This window comes from Pinus tabuliformis, chromosome 5_1 (genome assembly GCF_031772625.1).
Source record: "Pinus tabuliformis cultivar Carrire ecotype Pingquan chromosome 5_1, CPIR1, whole genome shotgun sequence".
In the NCBI taxonomy this organism is placed as follows: Eukaryota; Viridiplantae; Streptophyta; class Pinopsida; order Pinales; family Pinaceae; genus Pinus; species Pinus tabuliformis.
Genome location: NC_142305.1, coordinates 742,577,511 through 742,600,403, shown reverse-complemented (window position 1 = coordinate 742,600,403; position 22,893 = coordinate 742,577,511). Strand labels below are relative to the sequence as shown.

At 38.4% G+C, this 22,893-nt stretch overlaps 1 long non-coding RNA gene across 1 annotated transcript in view; it reads left to right on the top strand.

Annotated features, from left to right (window-relative positions):
* The window catches only part of LOC149167082 (uncharacterized), a 31,033-nt gene extending 10,094 nt beyond the window's left edge, over nucleotides 1–20,939 (top strand). The window contains exon 2 of the long non-coding RNA XR_016260525.1: nucleotides 20,486–20,939. This is a non-coding gene — a long non-coding RNA (uncharacterized LOC149167082). The remainder of the gene's footprint in view (nucleotides 1–20,485) is intronic.
* Nucleotides 20,940–22,893: the final 1,954 nt, after the last annotated feature.

Here is a 22,893-nt window from a genome sequence, read left to right as displayed (position 1 = left end):
CCTACTTCACTTCATGTTTAGCTTGCACATTTAATGTTTTAGACACCTTCTTCACTCTTAATATCAAACCCTAGTTTTCCACTGCAAACCCTAACTAGCTTGTTTTTTCCATTACCTATCGTTATAACTAAAACCCTTTTTACATCATTTCCTTTCCCCTAATCTATATTCCCTCATCTATCCATCATTCTCAAAACCCTCTCCCTCACCCTCATGATTCATAATTTACCCATAAGTGCCTAAATTCACTCAAAACTCATCCCTACAAACCCTAAAGCATCCCACTCATTCCCATCTTCATTGTCTAAGATTTTGCAACCAAAAAGCTGGTTAAAATGGATAGAGGAGATTATGATTATGATGAGGAGAATACAGCTAGTGACAGTTTAGCAGAGAGAAACAGGCAAACCTCATAAGGGAGGCAAGATCACAAGAGAAGAGCCATCTTGAAAGAGTCAATTTGCGTCTTGAGGCACTGATTAAGAAGGCCAACAGGGATAACAAAATGCTTAGACACATGGCATATCACTACATGACCCGCAATAAGATTTGCAATATGAGAATCAAAAAGATGAAGGCTAGGTTAAGGAGGGCTTTAGAAGGCAAAAAGGAGGAGGATAGACTTAAGATGTTGGCTGAAGCCTCCTTGGCTAATCAAAGCACTTGATGGTGGTGCTTCATACCAATTTTGGGCACTTTTTAAGAAAATTTTGTCATTTTTGAATTTTTGAAATTCAATACATAGAAAAACTACCCAGAAGCGCAACGCCACTGGCGCTGCGCTTTTTCTAGGGGCACCCAATGGACAAATGGTTTGCATTTTTGGATTCAGGGCATCAAGGACATGCACCCTAGCAATTTTCAGAATTTTTGGAGCAAAACTAGTCCACCAGAAGGTCCAAAAACACTCCAAAATTGACCTTTCTGCCAGTTTTTGGACACACAAAAGCAGCCTTGGGAGAATCAACTTTTGAGGGGTCAAATGAGCTCCAAATGCAAAAATTCTAGGTGTTCTGGAAAGTAGACTTGAAGACCTTTCCAATGAGCTATTCTGGGCTCAGGATGCCTATTTTGCCAATTTTTGACTTTTTTCATGATTTCTCTCTCATGGTGGATGATTTACTGATGTAATTAATGTCATGGCTTGTGAAGATGATGGTCAAGCACTTGTAGATGGTAGATTCATTAGATTAAAAGTGGTTTTGAGGGTAATGAATCAGTTTTCCTTCTTTTAGAGGAAAGTGGTTTGATTGCCTAGATTCCAGTTCCTTGATTAGAAATGGTTGAAACAACTCCTCTTCTCATGGTTTCGACCCTTGATGGTTAGGGTGAGTGATTTGGATGTCTATATCATGTATTTTCATGGTCATTTGTAGAGGTTGGACTCACTTGGATGCTCAAAGCTTGATTGTACATCATTGTAAGCAGTTTGGCAAGGAGATTAATCGGATTTGCAGCTATGTTTATGGGATCCCTGTGGTATGGAGTTTTAGCAGAGTTTCTTCTTATGTGATCATTTGTTTATATGTTTTATGTATGCTTTCACTCATTTAATTGCTTCTAGTTGAATGTTTTCAAGTCAGATAGGTACAGTCCATTAACTTTGATGCTCTGCCTTGGGAAAACATACAACATTTCATGTTTTTCTACTGTTTAAGAAGGATCCATGACCTCCACATGCCCTTCTTAGCTTTTCACTAGTCAAACACTTCACCTCATCAAGTCTAAAGTGCTAAAGCCTATGCCTACCTTACCCCATAGAACACCTTGCATTTTTGACCTAATTTCCCAGACCTAAACTGCCCACCTCCATTTGATCTGGCAAAACACCTTCAAAATCTCAATAAAAAAATTGTGCTATTATACCTAGCCTAAAATCTTGTCCCTGATCCAGTCATTTTGGCTGAGATCCATACGGAGAGAGCCCTCTCCTGGCCTAGTAGGGCTAGCTACTTGGCTAAGCGTGGTTTGTGGTTACCCTGGCTTGCCTCCCTTTAGCCTGAGGTCCAATCCAGGTGATAACAGGAGATATGAATTTGTTTGTGTTATGGGAACCCCACTTGTGCTCAACGTTTTAGTATAAATAGAGGTGGCCTTCAAGTCATTTCACCACACTTGGGATCTCTTCCTCTCTACTTGTCTTTGGGTTTTAGTAGGAGAGATCCTCAGAGATAACACTGCCCTAATCCAGAGAGCAGAAGCCGGAATTGCCGGAACTACCGGGAATTGCTGGGAATAGTTGGAATTGCTGGAATTGCCGGGAATAGCTAGAATTGCCGGAATTGCCGGGAGTAACCGAAATTGTTGGAACTGTCGAAACTGCTAGGAATAGTCGAAACTGACGGGAATAGCTAGGAATAGCCGGAATTATCAGCACTGCCGGGAACTGCTGGGAATAGCTGGAATTGCCGGAACTGCCGAGAATTGTCGGAACTGTCGGGAATAGCCGGAATTGTCAGAACTGCCGGGAATAGCCGGAATTGTCGGAATTGCCGGAACTTCTCGGAATAGCCAAAATTGCCGGAACTACCGGGAAAAGCTGGAACTGTCGGGAATAGCCGGAATTGCCAGAACTGTCGGAATTGTCGGGAATAGCCAGAATTACCGGAATTGTCGGAATTGCCAGGAATAGTCAGAACTGCTGGGATTAGCTAGAATAGCGGGGAAAGCTGACGCAGAGGGCAGAGGTCGGAACTACCAGGAACTGTTGGACTGCCAGGAATACCCAAAATTGTCGGAACTGCTAGGAACAACTGAAATTGCCGACACTGCCAGAACAAACAAAGCATCTATCTCCAAAGGAGAGCAACATGCAAGGGACAACTAACTAACATTGGGACAGTTGTATGGTACTTAGCAGCAATTACACCAGGCATGCAATTTTACAACTAGCATGCAAGGGACAACTAGCATGCTAGGGACAACAAGCAAGCAAGATGCAGCCAACAGATAGGTTAATAGTATGGCAACATGGTGCAACAATGGCACATAATGCAGTATAGTGATGGGTACAGTCATGATTAATGAAGCATGATGAGATGCAACATAGTGATGACGGGTGCAACATGGTGCAGCAGGGTGAGGTGCAACATGATGACGAAATGCAGCACAACGATAGGTGAAGGAGTCACCTTGGAGAATCAGTTGAAGCAGCATGTCTTCAACTAATCTCATGTATCATCTTCTTAGAGATGATCTATGCTCTTATCTAGATAAGTCAAAGTGTTGACTTCTGTTGTCAATGTACTATCTCTCTCTCTCTCTCTGCTAAACTATTGAAGAACATATAAGAAGAATTGATTAAGGGTTTCCCCACATTGGGGTTTGTCCCTGGCTAGCGCCACATCTTGTGTCCTCTTGTCTTGGCTTGTTTTCTGCGATTTATGTTTATGTTCTATCTGCAGTTTACTTTAATGCTGATGTGATTGCTAATCTGGAAAAGATATTGAGCTAACTGTGAAAATTGAAATAAATTGCTCTAAGCATAGAACATACCTAAAATTAACATGGTATCAGAGCTAAGGTGAAGACAATGCCCAAGCAAGAGTGAAAGAGCAATCACCGAAGATAGTTGGGAAAGGACAAAAGGATCAATGGATTCCTCATCCCTCTTCAAATTCACCAAGGGTGAAGTCGAAGCAGAGAATATTATCAGAATGGCGCAACAAAAGTTTCTGATGGCCTACCTAAAGATCACTTCAATGGGATGTCCGGATTTAAGGGTGGAAGGAAAGGCAAATGCCTTGGTTGTAGTAAGTTCGGCCATTATGCGAAGGAGTGTCTGAATGGCAAAGACACATCTCTTGATGAAGATAAGAATCATTCTAGGGACATCTTCAATGATCAAAGTAATGACAGGTAATGCAGGTCATCAAGGAAAGGGTCGACTCTTCAAAGAAAGCAAGGAACCCCAGGTATGAAGAATCAAATGTCTTTTTTGATAAGATAAAGAAACGTTATCTTGTATTGGCGCTCTCCTTCAGATTTTTTGGGAATCTGGCTTATTGATTGTAGTGCTTCAAGGCACTTAATCGGATAGAAGGGTGCACTCTCTAATTTGGTAGAGATGGAAACAGTTTTGGGATTATACTTGGAGCCGATGCCACCTATCTCGAAAAGGGTGTAGGGAATGTTACCCCTCAATTGGATGAGAGTAACTCGATTCATTTACAGAATCTCTTTTATGTACCTGATCGCAAGAAGAAGCTGGTGTCCATTTCAACAATGGAAGTCAAAGGTTACGAGGTGGCACTCATAGATGGAAAGGTACGTGTTTGAAAATAGAATTTTCAAAGATGTTTTTGAGTTCAGGGTTGTATCAAGTGGCAGGAAGTCTACTGGGGACCATGTCCATTGACACAACACCGGAGCTCTATGAGTCAGATGGTGACAGGGATGCCTGAATTCAAAAAGAGCATGAAAGTACATGTCTGAGATGTACCGAAGGAAAATCTTACAAGGGGACCATTCCCCTCATGTAGCAGGTCCACAAGTTTGGAACAACTTGAGGGGTTTGAGATTAATGATTAGGAATCTCACATATGCAGGTGGAAGAAAGCCCTGTATGGCTTGAAACAAAACTCCTCGGGCGTAGTATGAAGCTGAGATTCACTAAGAGTGAAGCTAATCCACACCATTGTTTGAAGGTTGTGGATGATAGACCTCTCATACTAGCACCTTATGAGGACGGCCTATTTCTGACAGGTGCATACCCTCTCATTTGCAGAAGTAAGAGGGAGTTGGATTCCGGATGTGGAATGATAAACTGCAAGCTTGTGACTACCTCGAGGATCTTAAATTTAAGAAGTTATAAGGTAGTGATGTCGGACTAGATTTGGGAAATGCCTCTGAGTTTCATAAACTCATTCACGTTGATGTTATTGGTGAACTTTTGTCTGGACATATGTTTTGCAGTTAGCATGGTGAGTTCATATTTGGTTGAGCCTCACTGGATTGGTGCCAAGAATCTTCTGAGATATCTTCGGGGCACAATCTCTCATGGATTGAGATACACTGCCGAAATATGAAACTACATGATTATTCGAATGTTGACTGGGCAGGCAGTGTGGAGGATCACTAGAGCACTTCTCAGTTCTGGTTGTCTTTGGATTCTACTTCGATATCATGGATGAGCAGGAAGCAGAAGTCGGTTGCTGTAAGCACCGCCGAGACCGAATACATAGCTACGAGTATGATCTTGTGTGAAGTTGCATGGTTGCAGAAGCTCTTAAGTGAGCTGTTTGTACACATGATGAATACCACTGTGATTCTCTGTGGCAACCAGAGGGGGGATTCGACTATTGAGGATTCCCGTATTCGATGATTGCTCCAGCAGATAGACATCAGATACTGCATTATCTGGGATATGGTATGTCGATGAGCGAGGAGGCTCCATCGCATTGAGACTGATGTACAGGTCGTAGACATTTGCTCAAAGCCCTGGGGAATGGTCAAATTTGTGACTTTCTTGAACAACTTGGAGTCGTTGAGAGACCTTCTTATAAGGGTCCTGCATGTTGCATGCATTGAGCTCTAGGAGCTGTGGGGGGCTTGGGGTACTTACTGGAGCAACATACGATGACAGGGCAACTCACCCTCCCCTGGTGGTGCGCTATGTACAAGATTACAAGTTCAACCTTCCCCTGTGATACCCCGTGGCGACTGTGGAACATAATGATTAGTTCTCCCGTGGCAACTGTGGAACAGGATGATTAGTTCTCCTATGGGCCGGGATGATTAATTCTCCTGTGGCCACTGTGGAATAGGATGATTAGTTCTCCTATGGGTTGGGATGATTAGTTCTGCCATGGCAATTGTGGAACAGGATGATTAGTTCTCCTGTGGGTCGGAATGATTAGTTCTCCTGTGGCCACTGTGGAATAGGATGATTAGTTCTCCTATGGGTTGGGATGATTAGTTCTACCATGGCAACTGTGGAACAGGATGATTAGTTCCCCTGTGGGTCGGGATGATAAGTTCTCCCGTGGCAACTGTGGAACAGGATGATTAGTTCTCCTTTGGGCCGGGATGATTAGTTCTCCCGTGGCAACTGTGAAACAAGATGATTAGTTCTCCTGTAGGCCAGGATGATTAGTTCTCCTGTGGTGACGTGGGGCAGGATGATTCGTTCTTGTGGACAGGATGATTAGTTCTCTTGTGGGCCGGGATGATTAGTTCTCCCGTGGTGACCATGGGGCAGGATGATTCGTTCTTGTGGATAGGATGATTAGTTCTCCTGTCGAGGCATCCTACCCATGCAGTCTGGGACTCATGGGAAGTACTTCTCATCTGATCAATGAGCAGAGAAATGGGGCTAGGGACCATAGTAGTACTATCGATGGACGCATCGATGTTCTACCGTACTCCCTATGCTAGGATGGCCTCCATTGATCTGGGATTAATGAAACTGATCTGGGATCAGTATGAGTGGTTTGAGACACTCTCTTGTGATATTGATCTTGGATGAATAAAATTGACTTTGGGCTAGTAAGAGTGATGTGAAACACTCTCTTTAGATGAAACTGACTTCGGGTTAGTAGAGAATGGTATGAAACATTCTCGATCAATTCTTCTTCGTCATGGTTCAACAGAGCAAAGCATAGCTCAGCAGAGCAGAGCAGTGCAGGGCATTGATGGCAGAGATAGTACAGTCGGACATATGGATCAACGAATGGAGTTCTCCCTAGTTGAGAGGGAGTGTTAAAATTGGCAACTAGGGCCAAACTCCCTGTGGGTCATCTAATTAATGGGCACTGATATTTTTCTTAGATCCCTCTCATCGAGAGGTGTAGGATTGATCTAAAGATCATCCGATTCCGATAAGTATTCATGGAGATATGAATTTATTTGTGTTATGGGACAATTTGTCAAGGTCGGCTAACAACCAAATAAACCCCACTTGTGCTCAATGTTTTAGTATAAATAGAGGTGGCCTTTAAGTCATTTCAACACACTTGGGATCTCTTTCTCTCTACTTGTCTTTGAGTTTTAGTAGGAGGAGAGATCCTAAGGGATAATGCTGCCTTAATCCAGAGGGTAGAAGTCGAAATTGCTAGGAAAAGCCAGAACTGTCGGGAAAAGCCGGAACTGCTGAGAATAGCCAGAATCGCTGGAATTGCCGGGAATAACCGGAATTGTCAGAACTGCCGGCACTGCCAGGAATTGCTGGGAAAAGCCAGAACTGCCGGGAATAGCCGGAATAGCCGGAATTGCCGGGAATAGCCGAAATAGCTGGAATTGCTATAACTGCCGGGAACTGACGGAACTACTGGGAATAGCTGGAATTGTCGGAACCGCCGGAACTGTTGGGAATAGTCGGAATTGGAAAAACCATTGGGAACTGCCGAGAAAAGCTGAAATTGTCGGGAGTAGAGATTTAATCTCGGCCATTGATGGACCAATGAGAAAAGTATAAGAGGAGGCTCGAGGGTCAGTTGGAGAAAACACCAAGAGAGATCAAGAACTCGATTTTCTGGGGCACGGTTTGCTAAGGAAATTGAGTGAGTGATCAGAGTTGTAGCTAAGGGGCAGTGAATACTTAGCAGAGAGGCAGAGTTAGTACCAGGAGGATCAGCGCAGAGCTGGGAGAGGGACACAGAGCTAGCTAGAGGCCACGTAGAGGCAGCCAGGAGCTGCATAGAGCTAGAGAGGGCCAGCATGTGTACCTTCAAAGAATGAGTTTATCATATACATCTCTTTGATGTCTCGAATATTGTTCTATGAGGGGATCTTTCATAAATATCCCTTTCCATGAATTCAGAGGAGACCTTTTGATATGTTCAATGACTTCAACTACTTAGAGGACTATGTCTATCTTCCTTCTTCATGCAAGGAATCTTTGATGACCCATCCAATTTATAAATCTCCTTGCAAACACGAATTCATTTAACCAAATTGGATTATAGGATGGAAAGATACGTACTCGACATGTGAAGATGAAATCTTCACCTTGATTGCTTTGATGATGATGTATTAGTACTTCTTCTTGGATGACCTTCTTTTGAATGAGAGAATCTTTCCTCAATAGAAAAGGTTGGTCCTTTTGATGAGGATGATTTGCTGCTTATTCGAATGATCTTCTTCTAGGGCAAGGAGATGATCCTTTCTTGAAGATGACCAGACCTTATTGCCTTCAATATTCTTTGCCTTCTTTTGTAGTGTAGATCATGATTACTGCTCGGGTTTCAACTTGTTCCAAGGTGAGGTGATCTTTAATTTTGAGGTCCTTTGAGTTACCTTGCTTTGTAGACATCTTGATGAGGGTCTTGGTGGCCTTTTTGATGATGTCTGTGGAGATACAAGCTCTTGCTGTTCTAGACTGCTTCCTTGATTATGTAGACAAAAACCCTTGTTGTTGTGGACTGCTTGTTGTAGACTGATCCTTCAATCTTGACAAGGCCCTTTAACTTGCTTTGATGCCCTTCTTGAAAACTGATCCTTGAATGTCTCTTTTTGTTGCCCTTCTTGAAAACTGATCCTTGAATGTCTCTTTTTGTCGCCCTTCTTTTGACTTCAACACCTTAGCTCTGATACCATGTTGAAGAATCTAGGGCAATGTAGGTTAATGCGATTCTTCTAGTCATGATAACTATTTGTGAGGTCTTTTAACTTTTTCTTCTTATTCCAATCTTCACTTGTTATTATTTGAGTGTGTCTTCTTTAGTTCATCAAATAGCTACCTAAAACAAAGAGACAAGAACACAAAATGTTGGCTTTCTGCCAGGGCCAAAACCTCTAACTCTTTGAGAGGAAAACCTGCACAATATTCTTCTTATAGAGATTCCAATTGACGAATACCAAGACCATGACCCTTGACCTATTAGGCCACTCCAAGACCAAGACACCAATCCTCTTCACTGAGATCATTATCATAGTACCACAAAGGTCCTTACAGTTGCACCATTGCTTGTACTTCCACCTAGATCATTGCTTCATCATCATGTCAACGAGGTCTTCATACTTGTATGTGATCTGCACCGGGATATTGACCATGACCTTGTCTTTATTATGACCGAGACCATGATTGCTACTTCACCGAGATCTTGACTGTGTCTAGAATGCCGAGAATGTATAACTGTGAGATCAAAATCATGCCGAGATTGTGACTGTCTAGAGAGTAATGCTAAGAGTGCATAACTAAGAGTTCCTTGCATCAAGATCTTTACCATCAATTACACCGAGACTGTTTAGTACACTGAGACAGTGATCATGATGACCATCCGAGAACTATAGAGCCACTGCACTTCATCCGAGATTCTGTACCACTGTATCCATCTGAAAATACTATCCCACTGTGCTTGTCCGAGATGTTTGCACCCCTGTACTTGACCGAGATTTCAGAGGATCCGAGATTCTGTCTATACTTTTGCGAAGATCAGCAGGGTATATATAGTAGTTATGTCTCCATAATAAGCCGACATAAGTGAGGGAACCGTTGTGACTTCTTTTTGAGCCGACATGACTATGTTTTATATCATTTTGTTGGCCGACTTCTTCAAGAGGATTGTGCTTGTCTTGGAGGGTTGATCTAGACACTAGGTTGACTCATATACATTTTATATATGCTCAAGAAGAGCTCTTTAACATGACTTTGACTTTTATCTATTATGACAAATCCTAAAGACATCAAGAAGAAGTCTTTGACCTATGAATGACACTTCTTGCTCATGAAACCCATGCAACAAGGTATACAAAAATAATTTTGTTCTCTTTTATTACATCATTTACATTAGTCATAATTACATGTCATTATGAAGACCGAACCTAGTTACATTTTCTTCAACACATGCGAGGCATGCATATGTAGCTATCATATGCATGTCTTGTATGCATGCTAAAAAATTAAAATCATATTCTATGCATAATCCAAGATGGGCCGTTACAGACTATATTGCATATTATAGTTCATCCAAGCATTTTCTAACATACTGTTAGAGTTAGTCTTTTTAAAAAATGGATCATTAAAAACCCTCCTAAAAGAACCATCATCTAGGAAGGTTCTTGGAAGAAGCATTATGACTGGTATGTATTCCATCTAGTATGGAAACAATAGTCTTGAAGGATGAAGGCATGCAGATGGTTGAATGACAGTTTGAAAGGCAAAATTGAAGTCTTTCTACTCTTAAGAAAGGAAAGCTTATCTTTAATAAGGTTGGAGGCAAGCTCAAAAGATGGCTAGATGATGGTATGGAAACAAAGGTATGCATGTTTAAGTAACTCTTCTCTAGAAGGTAGAATTCATATCTACAAGAATCTTGCAAGAAAGAGTTGGTTATAAGAATGTGCTCAATAAGTCTTCCATGTGATTACTTGATGCTTGAAAGAAGAAAATTGGTATGCTTTGGAATAGCTAAAGATCAAGAATCTTCCACAAGATAGCATGGCATAAACACAATGATATTGATCAACATCAAGTATGGTCTCCGAGGAATGAAAGAGAATTAATAATAACAACTCCAAGGAAGATATTGTACCTTGCCAATCAGTTTGATCCATGGGCACCTTGATTAAAAGTGAATGCATGGAGAAGGATTCTTGTACAATATGGAGACAATTACAAATCATGAGGAAGATCGTTGATCTCAGAGGATACAAGTAAGAAAATACTTTGATGAAAGGGCCATCATGATAAGCTAAGTCTGATATTATATTTTGGTTTTAGTTATCTAGTTGATACATGTTTTGGCTACCTGGAGGATATTGCAGAAATGCATAATGGCAATTGAGGCAAGTACATCTACAACTTTTGGTCTTGAACGCAAAGGATATATAGATTAGGTTGTTGACTTTGTTAATCTATATGGTCAAGATATTTACATCATCTTGAGATTGAAAGGTAGCAGTACAAGAAGATAACTCGATGACAATGAAGATCACTTTCATGGGAGCTATAATTAAGCTCTACTTTGGTAAGCTCAATATTATGCCTTTATTTGATAGAGGAAAGTGATTTGAAAGGTTGATGGCCTGAATCTTGTCACAATTTGGCTCTAGTACATTCAGGAAGATGAAAGCTCAATTTCATGAAGATACGGGGAAGAGGAGGAGCCATGTAGCTACTTGAAAATCTCCATGAAGGACTAGTAGCTGATGAATTGATGAAGACACACTAGAGAGCTACCCAATTGAAAGGAAGTAAAAGAATCTCTTCCATGCTTTAGAGGGAGTAAGAAGTCTCCTTAAATGTTTGAGAAGGAGAAAGGATCTATTCCCCAATTGAGAGGGAATGAGGATCTCCTCTCTAAATTGCGAGGGAGTGATGTTAAAGACTTTATATTCTCTTCTTCATGTGTCATGCACTAGGCCAGGACTAATAGCCGTACGTCTAAGTGAAGGCCATGAAGAGAGAATGGTGGATGAAGGATTGGATAAGCATCTGAGATTGATATTCCTTGAGGATATAGAATCCAAGATAGGAAGTAATCTTGTTGACCAACACTCTTTGAGGATTGGACAAGTATCCAAGATAAGAGTGGTCGAAGAGGACTGATATTCTTTGAGGATTGGGAATCCAAGATAAGAATAGTCTTAAAAAGACATACCTAGTGAACATCTAGATGGGGTATGTACCTTGAGAGGTAGTGTGGTGTCTCACATAAAGCCTCTCAACATTTTTGCTATGATATAAATAGAGATTTTCTAGTTAAGGCCTTACTATGTTGGCAATGTTGGTTATGATATTGATGCTTAAAGATGGCCTACCAATCCGACTCTTCTTATGAGAACTCTTCAGTTTGAGAAAATCCTTGTATCGACGATACAATTATGAATACCTCCCTAGTTAAGAGAGAGTGTTGGAAAACGTAACTAGTTTCGAGCTTCATAATTGTCATTGTACTCATGTCATTATATATATCTTATGTTACAAGAAAAAGAAGAAAGAAAAATATTATTTTTGAGCATGGGTTTGATGCTCTATTTAAATGGTTATCTAGGTCAAGCATGCATTTCATGCTTCTAAGGTTTGTCAAGTCAAAAGAATATTTTTCTTGAGTCAAGAGAGTCTTTATCATTTGTATAAGACCCTATTGGGCAAGTTGTAACTTGTAAAAGAAATTATTTTTGAGTCTAGAAAGCCTAAAAGGCCTCCAAGACCAAGCCAACATTGGCAACAAGAAGTTGGCATAGGAGAGGCCTAATCGACCACAAGAGAAGACTATATAAAGGAGGAGAGTTCGAATCATTCGTACACACTTATGCAGTTCAATTTCAAGCAAGAGGCAAAGGAGAAAAGAAGCAAAGGTCTAGGAGAAAGAAGCATCTCAAGAAGAATCCAAAATTATGATTTTGAAGCCTAATTTCTCTCATACGTGCAAACAATCTAAGGTTTCTGCACTCTGTTGGGGGTCGAAATTGTAGGTCTGAATTTCAGACTTGAAGTAAAGGGCCGAAACTGTGGTTAGAAGCAGATTGGAAGAGGTTTGACTTTCGTTGATCTTGTTGACTAGTGCTTGCTTGAAGGAGGATTTGTTAGAAGGCTGACTTGGTGCTTGGAGGAGGTCTTGGCTTTTTGGTCTTGGATTTCTCATTTCATTTGATTCTATAAGAAGAGAAGATATTCTTTTGGGTTTTCCCCCTGGAGGGGTTTCTCCCTGGCTTCGAGCCTATATTTTGTGTCCTTTGCCTTTTATGATTTTGATGGTTTATGCTCTTGATAATTATTTGATGAAGAGAATCTAATAAAGAACACGAAGAAGCTAACTAAAGTTCACAAGTAATTATGAAGGATAAGGAGAATTGTTTTAATAAGCTGCCCTAGTAGATTCTCCAACACATTATGCACCAGAAAAATATATTGAGTTGTTGCGGGAGAGCCTTTTGTGAGGTCAAGGGTCTGTTCTTTTCAAGTGCTTTCAAAACTCAATAGAATCCAGCGATTTGAAATATCCCTTTATGCAAAACATCTATATTGGCCTCAAATTTATATAGATTGAAATGACTGGATAACTTTGCCTTTCATGCATCTAATATAATTATAGACTATATTGCACGAGGACCCATCCCCACCGAAATTCATGGCGTTTCTGTCGTTCTGACGATCTGGGTACTTTGGAACTTGTCGGAAACCTCCCCAATTGGTTGGGGACTCCATCAGGGACTTGAGGATTTCCAGGCCATCCCTTGAAAAATCGGGGACTTTAGGATGGCCCCCAATATCATGCACATTAAACTTTAAAAAAATTTAAATTAAAAAAATAAATTTGAAAACCTAACTTATAAACTTTAAAGTAAAAAGATAAAAAGCAAATTTTGAAAGCTTAACCTTGTCACAACCTAAACCTATCACATACACACTAAACTAAACCTACCACATACTACACACTATACTACACGACTGTGGCGAAGGTAAACACTATTATAGAGACACAACGTCAAAGGTAAACACAGGTTGCGAGAGTTGCAGGTAAACACTAAGCTCGAGCAAAGGTTGCAGCTAAACACGGGTTGTAGGTAAGAGTTGACTGAAATCTGAGATAATGGGCAAAGGTAAATGTTGAACAAAGAACTCCATTCACGACGAAAAAGGTAAACATAGCTAAGAGAACTCGAGCGAAGGTTCTAGGTGAAGTAAGAGTCAAGTGAGAGGTTGATGTTTGAGACTCTTAATTTGAGATTTATAATGAAATTTTAATGACTTATTCATTTTTATAGTTTACAGTCACTATATTCCATGAATTAATTTTCCTCCAATTTGAACTTGTCTCTTTCTCCATGTCTGTGGCAAATCTTTCCTTGGCACGAATATTTGAAATTTCCCTATGCCACAATCACCATGACTTTAATACCATGTTAAATATATGCAAGAGACAAGTAGGAGAGACTAGATGAGAGATAAGATAATATATCAATGTGCTACTAAATTACTATTGGTGTTGTCCATATACGTAGCAAGTTCCATTATTCATTTTAGGAACCAATCAACTAATTCCCTGAATACATTAACATAAACATCATTTATTATATATAATTTTTTTCACTTCATGGCATTATTATTTTTGTACATAACATTTGTTACTCTTGAAATAAACATTACAATGGCTAACTCATCTTCAACGCTCAATGTTATAAGGTAAATTGATGGGATGGTAATACTCTTTGTTCTCTGTAAATAATAGTGATTATGAATGATTATGATATACATTACACTGATGACAAGTCCCGCAAAGTTCTTAATTTCTACTCTTAATTTGGGATTTATAATTAAATTTTAATGACTTGATCATGTTTATAGTTTTATTAAATATTACTTTTAGTCTTTAAAGTTTAACTGCTATTTAAATTTTGTAATGATTCATCATGCATCATAGAATGATTATGTAGACAATAGTAGATTGTAGGTTGTAGCAAACTAATAGCACTTCTTAAGTTCTTGACAATGACCAACGATGACTGTTGGAAATACTGCACGCGGGGGGGGGGGGGGGGGTGGGGGTTGAATCAATATTTCTTTTCAATTGTTACTTTTACTAGTTAGATCACTTATATTTAGAACACAAAATGAACAATAAGAATAAATGCTTTTATTAATTTATTCTTTACAATAAATCAAGTACAATATATGTAGGGCTCCAACCCTAGATGAAGACACTGATCTTCAATTCCCCAGGCTCCAACCTATATTTTGCCAAGCACCGACTTGGACTTCCCAAGGCTCCAACCTTGTCACTTTGAGGCTCCAACCTCTAGGGCTCCAACTGTATCTTCCAAGGCACCAACCTTGTCTCCTTGAGGCTCCAACCCTTAGCTTTACATCATCAAGATATGTTTGGTTATACTTCATGACTCCCAATGTCTTCTTCAACAAGCCCTATTAATCTTCAGCTACGCCTTCACTTAGTCTCCACGTCACATCATCAATGACAACCTTGTTTTTCACATGAAGGTGTCACCACTGCTCTTCATGTTACCCAAACAGAACTTCTTCAAGGTCACCTCATGATGGCTTCAATGCATCATGGTCTTCAATGATCTCCACAAATCTTCAATATGATGCTTCACGAAGTTCTCCAACTCTGCCCTATTGTGTTCTCAAGAGAAGACTTCAACAAGCTCTATTTGTCTAATCCCAATAAATCAACACTTCGACCACGACAACTATGACAACTTTGACCATGGTAGCTTCAACCACGACAACTATGGTAGCTTCGACCACGGCAACTACGACAACTTCGACTACGATAACTACGACAACTTCGAAAACGACAACTACGACAGTGTCGACCACGGAAACTACGATTTTTTTTCAATCCTAAACAATGGTCTCCTTGTTCTCCTCAACCTTCTGTCTTCTTATGTACTTCATATCTCTGGATTCTTGCTCGAATTGCTGATCAAAATGAAGTGTTTAGACGTCTATTTATAGAGATTTCATTTATAACTGGAGGGACATGACTATTTGAAATGAGGCTGACTTATATGACTGAGTGTAGGTCAGCTCACTGCTAGGAATAATTTCCTTAACTTAAAAATTCAATATCTCACAAACTATTGTGAGTTTCAGGGCAAATAAAAGCTCGTTAGAAAGAGGAAAAAATCCTCTTTAAGATGGTCTAGGATCCATTTTGAAAGGATGCTTCCAAGGTGTCCAAAATAAATTTTCTTTGTGACTGTCCTTAAATTTTATGCATAAAAAGTTTGGGACAACATGATGAATGTTTGGGACGGCGTGGCTTCTTCATTGTTATCAATGTCATCATAGGATCATAGAGTCATTATGTAAGAGTGCAACATCCGTGTAGCATTACACATGAACAATGTCATCATATACTAGTGCAGTCACAGTGCATCATCATTAGGAGAACTCCAAAATAATCTTCCAACCATCAAATGATCTCCAACCATGTTATCAAGACCTCATCAAGTGCCATCATCAATTGTGGTCATTCATCAAGAATATGACATCATCAAATGTAGTCTTCCATATGTCATCAAGGGCTTCTAAATACTTGGCACTTAGCACTTCTTAAGACTTCTTCATTAGTGATTTGACATATTAATTGATGACATTCTTATCAAACAAGAGTTACGACATCATCATATGGAACCAGGCATCTATTGTCTTCAACCTTATCATCTCATTCTAGGGTTTCATGATATTCATTAGGCATATCAAGAATATTTACCATCTCGGCCAATGCCATATTGACATCAATGACAAAATTGATTAACAGATGACGAGATTTGTTTTTGTGATGTGCAATGATGATTAGATAGTATTAGACTTTAGTATTTTATTTTGTAATTTGAATTTAAAAATTAGTAATAATTCAAATTTTTATATTTTAATTTATAATTCATGTTTATGCTGAATTACTAAATTTTATTTTTTAATAAATACAAAAATTAGTTGTCGCACTTGTCGTCCCCAACCTGCCATCCCCTGAAAATTTGTGGTTGTGCTCTAGCTGTCCCGAAAACTCGTCCCCTTGCCCCCTCGTCCCCACAACCAGTGCAACATAGATTATAGACTAGGTTGCACGAAACGGGGAAACAGGTATGAGTTTCCGAAACGGGAACCGATACGAAATACGACCTCCCCAAATTTTGGAAATGGGGAAACGCGAATATATATATATATATATAAGGACATTTGAGAAATATGTGCAATCATAAAGCATATATGATACATTCTAATTCATTATATAAGGACATTTGAGAAATATGTGCAATCATAAAGCATATATGATACATTCTAATTCATTATATAAGGACATTTAAGAAATATGTGCAATCATAAGGCATATATGATACATTCTAATTCATTACATCATGATAAAATTGTCAATTGTCAATGCATAAACTATAAGTCTCTAAATTGACATCACATTTACTCATGAATGATCACATAATGAAAATAGAAATATCCAAAATCAGCCACGAGAAATTTCTAATTTCTTGTCTCGTGCTTGATTGAGAGTCTCCTCCTACATAGTCGAACGACCTTAGTGCTCTTGATTAAATACAAGTTTCATACCCTAGTACCCTACATGCTCTTCATTATTGGGAGTCTCCCTTGCATAGAGGGCTTGGTTCTCTTGATTAAATACAAGTTCCATACCCTAGTACATGATAAAATCCAATGGAAACATTGCAATCCCCTCAATCCTGAAATCTTAAAAAACAGATAAGTTTGATGGATTTTGAGTGAGATTTAAAATTCTACTCTCCATATGAAATCCAATGAGGGAAACCACTCTCAAACATCCTGAGTCATTTCATGGTAATGTTAAAAATTTAAGTAAAAAGATTCATTTTCATCCTTTTACTTTAAGAATTTAACATTACCATGAACTGCATATCAACACTAGGGCAAAAGTTCACTTTTATAACTTTAGACAGGGATCTAGAAGCAACTGGAAGTCACTAGGATAACCTAAAAATAAATTAGAAAACAAATTAAAAATAAAAAATAAAAAAGAAAAACACAAGTAAAAAGCTGAAACGTGAGTCGTACTGGCCACGTTTTAGTTTCGTGAAACGTGGCAGTACGGCCTGAAACGCGTTTCAGGGCCGTACCGTACATGTTTCAGCGTTTCATACCCATTTCCGTACGGAAACGCCCCCTTTCCCTACGTTTTCTGCAACATAGATTATAGATCATGCACAAAATTAGGGGGTACATTTGTTGCTCAGTGAAGGAATTATTAAAAAAAAGCACGTGTTCAATGCTTAATCTGCATGGAATCTATAAAAATATAAAATGTTTATAGATTTCTTTCAAGTTTGTGATTGAAGGCATTACACTTTTAATGCGGAACCTGTGATTAGAAACCTGGTTGAAGTATTGTATTTGATCTCTCTCTCTCTCCCTCAAGCGAGATAAGATACAATAATGTTATTATTGTCTATGGGTGACCAAAATAGGTTAAGGGGACTTATGGTATAGCAAGTCAAAACCCAAGTTGCAGGAAACATGATGCTCCACCTGTACCAAGAACATTTTGGTATAGAAACCCTGAAACGTGCTTTATACATGTTTCAAGAGGGGTGATACGTGTTTCACGTTTTTGAAACATGTATCACCACTCTTGAAATGCGTTTCAACTTTCAATCATTGTACAACATGTATCAGTGGCTGTACAATATGTGTGGACTTGTACAACGTGCATATGTGACCCACTTTTTGCTCGGGATCCACTAAAAACGTTTTTAAATGTTTGGAGCAATGTTGCATGAAGCGGGGACGCTTTTGAAAGCGAAGTGTCCTGGAAACATCTATATATATATATCATTGCATTTATATTAAAAAAAACATCCAGAGTGCCAAATTAGTTGCAGAATATATCAACGCAGAGGTATATTGTACATAAATCAAGATAGAAATGGCATCCATAGTACATTAATGATTAATAATTCGAGCATAAACCATAAATTAAGTAAAATGATTTTCATCCTTTTACTTTAGGAATTTAATGCTTACCATTAACTATTAGGTTATGTATCTCATGAGATGAATCATGGGAAATGAAAACAATAGACTTCCGCTTGTTTGGTTGATGGAAATAGTAAGAGTACCCTCACAACTCAATCCCCTAACTCACTTTTTAAAAATTAGGGTCAAAAGAAGGGAAATGTTTTTGTTAAGAGGCTGAAATTGACATAGCAGAGTGATAATTTCGGAATTATTGCAATAATTCCCTAAATTATCGTGATTATTTCAAAATGGTAAATTATCACGATAATTATTTCCGATATTATCGCCGAGGTTGGTTTTGGCAATATTATTGTGATAATTCAGATAAGATTGAGATAAGTGCAACAGTCTGTAAACCACCTTGGTAGGGACCCTTCAAAGGCAAATTATACAGCTGTACTAAGCATTTGGATGGTTAGAGATTTATAGTGACAATTTTTGAGACTTCGGATTTAATTAACATCAACTTTGTCTAATGTGTCTTTGTGTAAAAATGTGTTTCTTTAGTATAGATTAGTATATATTTGTAATTATGTATTCAGACAGTCAGGATAGTTCTATAGATAGAGTGATCTGACAGCTAATATTCTCTTTCATACTAATGGCTATTGGCATCTGACAGTTAATACTCTCCTTCATATTAATGGCTATTGGCTGTTGGTTAACACCGGGTTGGTCCATGATCTCTATTTAAAGAGCATGAAGGATCATTTGCTGATCAATTATGAGAAACTCTCTTATGTAGAAATTCTTCTTTTGCATTAATAAAGTGCCTCAAGGGGTCACATCTGCTGGGGCAATGGACTGTTTCCCTCTTAGAGGGTTTTGTCAAACAGTTTCATTTCGAACTGTGCAAAGAGACTTTCTTCTTCCATTTTAAATATTTTGCCTTACATAAAATGTTAATGTAGAAAGGAAAAAAATTGCTTGCCACCCAGAGCGACATTAGTTGGAAAATCCTTTCAAATGCCAAGAAAACACACGAATGAAGCTTTGCTGCAATTGAAAATATGAAATTTCTTAGACTTGAAGCTGCCAAATGTGAGAGTATCAAACTGTCAAAATCTTTCAAGTCTTTCCAATAATTCTTGAATCCTTATTGCTGCCTACCGGAAACCACAACTCAGCTGGCAAGATACTGACTTTCAGGGCTTCAAAACTGACGAAATACCACTCGTAAGGTCCAGCCGACAAGCTGACTGCTCTGATTCTGTGTGTAACAGTATGGACAGTTAATATAAAGAAAAATTGATTAAAATGTTAGTAGGTTAGTCATGGTTAGTCTTTAGATTAGTTTTAGGTAGGCTAGTATTGGCATAAATTTAGTTATGGTTTTGCATATTTTTGTAATATACATGTTCATTTTTAGTGGGCTGTTGGTTTGGAGGGGATGCAATTGTCATCAAGGGTGTCCCTCAACAGTCCCTAGGGTGGGAGGATGTTTATTCCTGTGTTGAGGACATCCCTGAGAAATGGGATTGTTTCCCCCATGTACGGGGAAATGCATGTGACGATTTTCCCTGATGCAACACAGACTACAATACATGAAATGATTGCATTTGACAATTTCCCTGATGCAGCAAATACTACAATACATGAAATGATTTTTTCAATGTTCTAGGATATCTGTAACAGGATTACCAAAGGTACATAGATCCTTTGGTTGATCTAAGTTCATTGCCTGAATTTTCTTATCGGAAAGCATTGTTGGTTGCTGCTAGGTGTGATAGTTCAATTTAGAACTGATCTGTTTAGGGCTAGTCGTTTTCTTCCACTGAGAAATGAGGTCAATTGTCACTCATGATTAGTTTTCGTTGGAACATTATCTTATTTTAGTCACTATTTCGTGGATTCGTCTATCCTCCCATCGGCCACACTCTTATCTACCTGTGGCACGCACATCCCGACAACCTCCTTTAGAAAGGAGAATTGCTGGACCCACCAGAACCATATACCACTCGCTCTTGTATACACACCTGCACCTAAGCACGCCATGCAACACTGATGAGTATATTATGTAACCTCAAGTAAACATAAACTGACATGTTCTCTGCTGCTGGAATGACATTGCAGGATGAAAAGCATTTAAAAGGACCAGCGTCCTTGTTAGATGAAGACAACTGGAGTGACTAAGCTAATGCATTTATTCAACGCGTCTAAGATTGAAATTGTAAATGTGAGACTATTGAATTATTCTTGTATCGTTTTTTTGAGTAAATAATCTTAATTGTAAATTCTTCTCCTTAGCGTCAACTAAGATAGCTTGGTTATGATTTTGTGACAATCAACAACATTGATGGATCTGTTGAGGATCACAGAAAGATTTTTTTTGCATACAAGCGAACTTTTTTTTGTTACCTGAAGATGAGCTTTCTTTGTACATATTATTGTCACTGTAAACTTGTTATGTTGTCTATATAGTAGCACTATTATCCGTGCGAATAATTCGCATGTTTACATACACCATTTTGAAGGGTTGGAGTGTCAGTGATGTAATGTAGACTTTAACGGAAAACTGTTACATGTATGGCTTTTGAGTTAGTTTGAAGCTGGGGTAGATGCAGAGGACATGATACGTCTTTATATAGTTTTCCCTGGATATTTTTTCCTGAAAATCTTTATATTTTACTGTTATCAGCAATTGATGGATTTATATGCAGTTTCATAGATAAGTGATACCAAACATTGCTTTCTGCTAGTTTCTCCTACATCAATAGTAGCAGGAAAAATAAACGAGGAATTTTTTTTTTCAATAGTCCAATGGTTGCTCTATTTTTCCTTTTCTTATGAGTAATCTTCTTTCATGACAATGTTATGCGAATATGTTTTATTTGAGGTTAGCCAATATTAAACAGCATTTTGCTCCATTAATAATGGAGGTTGGGCACTAGGCATGAGTAGTTCACTTGGCAAAGTATGTAAATGTGTCGTATAAAATATTATATGAGGTCTAACCTACCTCCATTTTTAGAGACAAGTGTGGTTCACCTAGTAGTTATAATGGTGGTAGATGGAATTGACCCTATGACATATACCAGACCACTCCAGTTGCCAATTCCACTGGTTACAGAAAATAAGGAAAAGAAAAATGGAGATTGAGTACTATTCCAATAACTTCAGTACATTGATTATCATTTGATAGACGCACAGGTCAAACAGCGATAATTTACATTACGCACTGCATGTATGCGTCGAAGGATATCTGCTGGTGGGCACCATCAAACTGGGGACTTTGCTTTATGATTCAATAAATGGATGGGGTAGATTGTTTTAAGAACTTCAACATGGAGTTTGGGATAATCTATTTAGCGAGGGGTTTGTCAAGAAGCTGGGAGCATTTATTTTGAAGCTTCACAGAAAAAGGGCCGAATACATCAAGCAGATGAAAAAGCAATCCATCCCATAGGTTATCTTAGGAGTTTGGGATAATCTATTTAGCGAGGGGTTTGTCAAGAAGCTGGGAGCATTTATTTTGAAGCTTCACAGAAAAAGGGCCGAATACATCAAGCAGATGAAAAAGCAATCCATCCCATAGGTTATCTTAGGCTATCTTTAGTATTGTGGATGTTAAAGTAATTTCTTTTTTCTTTCTTTCTTTCTGTGCTCGATAGTACATATATCGCTGTAAATTTTGAAATAAGGTAAATACAACTTAGTCATGCATTTTCAATTGGAAACAAAACAGCATGGTTACAATTAACATATTAAAAATTAAAAGATTTAATTTCATGAAGTTAACAGGAATCAGCCTATGGACGAGATCTTGTTGCACGAAACTTATAGGAACTTGGCGTTTCAGGGCGTACCCGAAACTCTGTTGAAACTTGACCATCATGTAATCATGTATGGGAGTTAATATAGACTTGGTTTTCCTTCTAAATTGTCATCTATGGGTCTTATTCCCTTTTTTCTTGTAAGATAATGTGTTATCTAGACATATATAACGTTTTAGTGGACGTTTCGGCCGACGTTTCCATTTTTGGGAGGTGATGTTTCTAAATGTACCTCTTTCAGAAACTCTGAAAGGTTTCGGCATTTCGTGCAACTTAGGACGAGAGGACCGGATCAATTGAAGAGGGCGAAAGTCTTTGGCAATATATATATATTTTCCCTGATTCGTATTTCCAACTTTAAAAATGTGGCTTGGGGCTTTCAATTGTTTTTATTTTACATATTAATGAGTTTAGTTCAATTGAATATTTATTTATTTCGAAATGTTTTTATTTTATATATTAATGGGTTTAGTTTTATTGAATATTTATTTAGTTCGAAAATTTGTAAATTAGTATAGATTCATTTTAATTATTAATTATCTGGTCTCAAAAGGAGATCCAATCTGAATCTCTTGACCCTTGAGTTGTAAATTTCTTTTTTAAATGTAAAAATTGATAAATCAAAAGTTACAATGAATCTATGTTGATTTTTTATAAATTTCAGCTCTCTATATTAAAATATTTTTATTGAGTTTTAATTCAATTAAA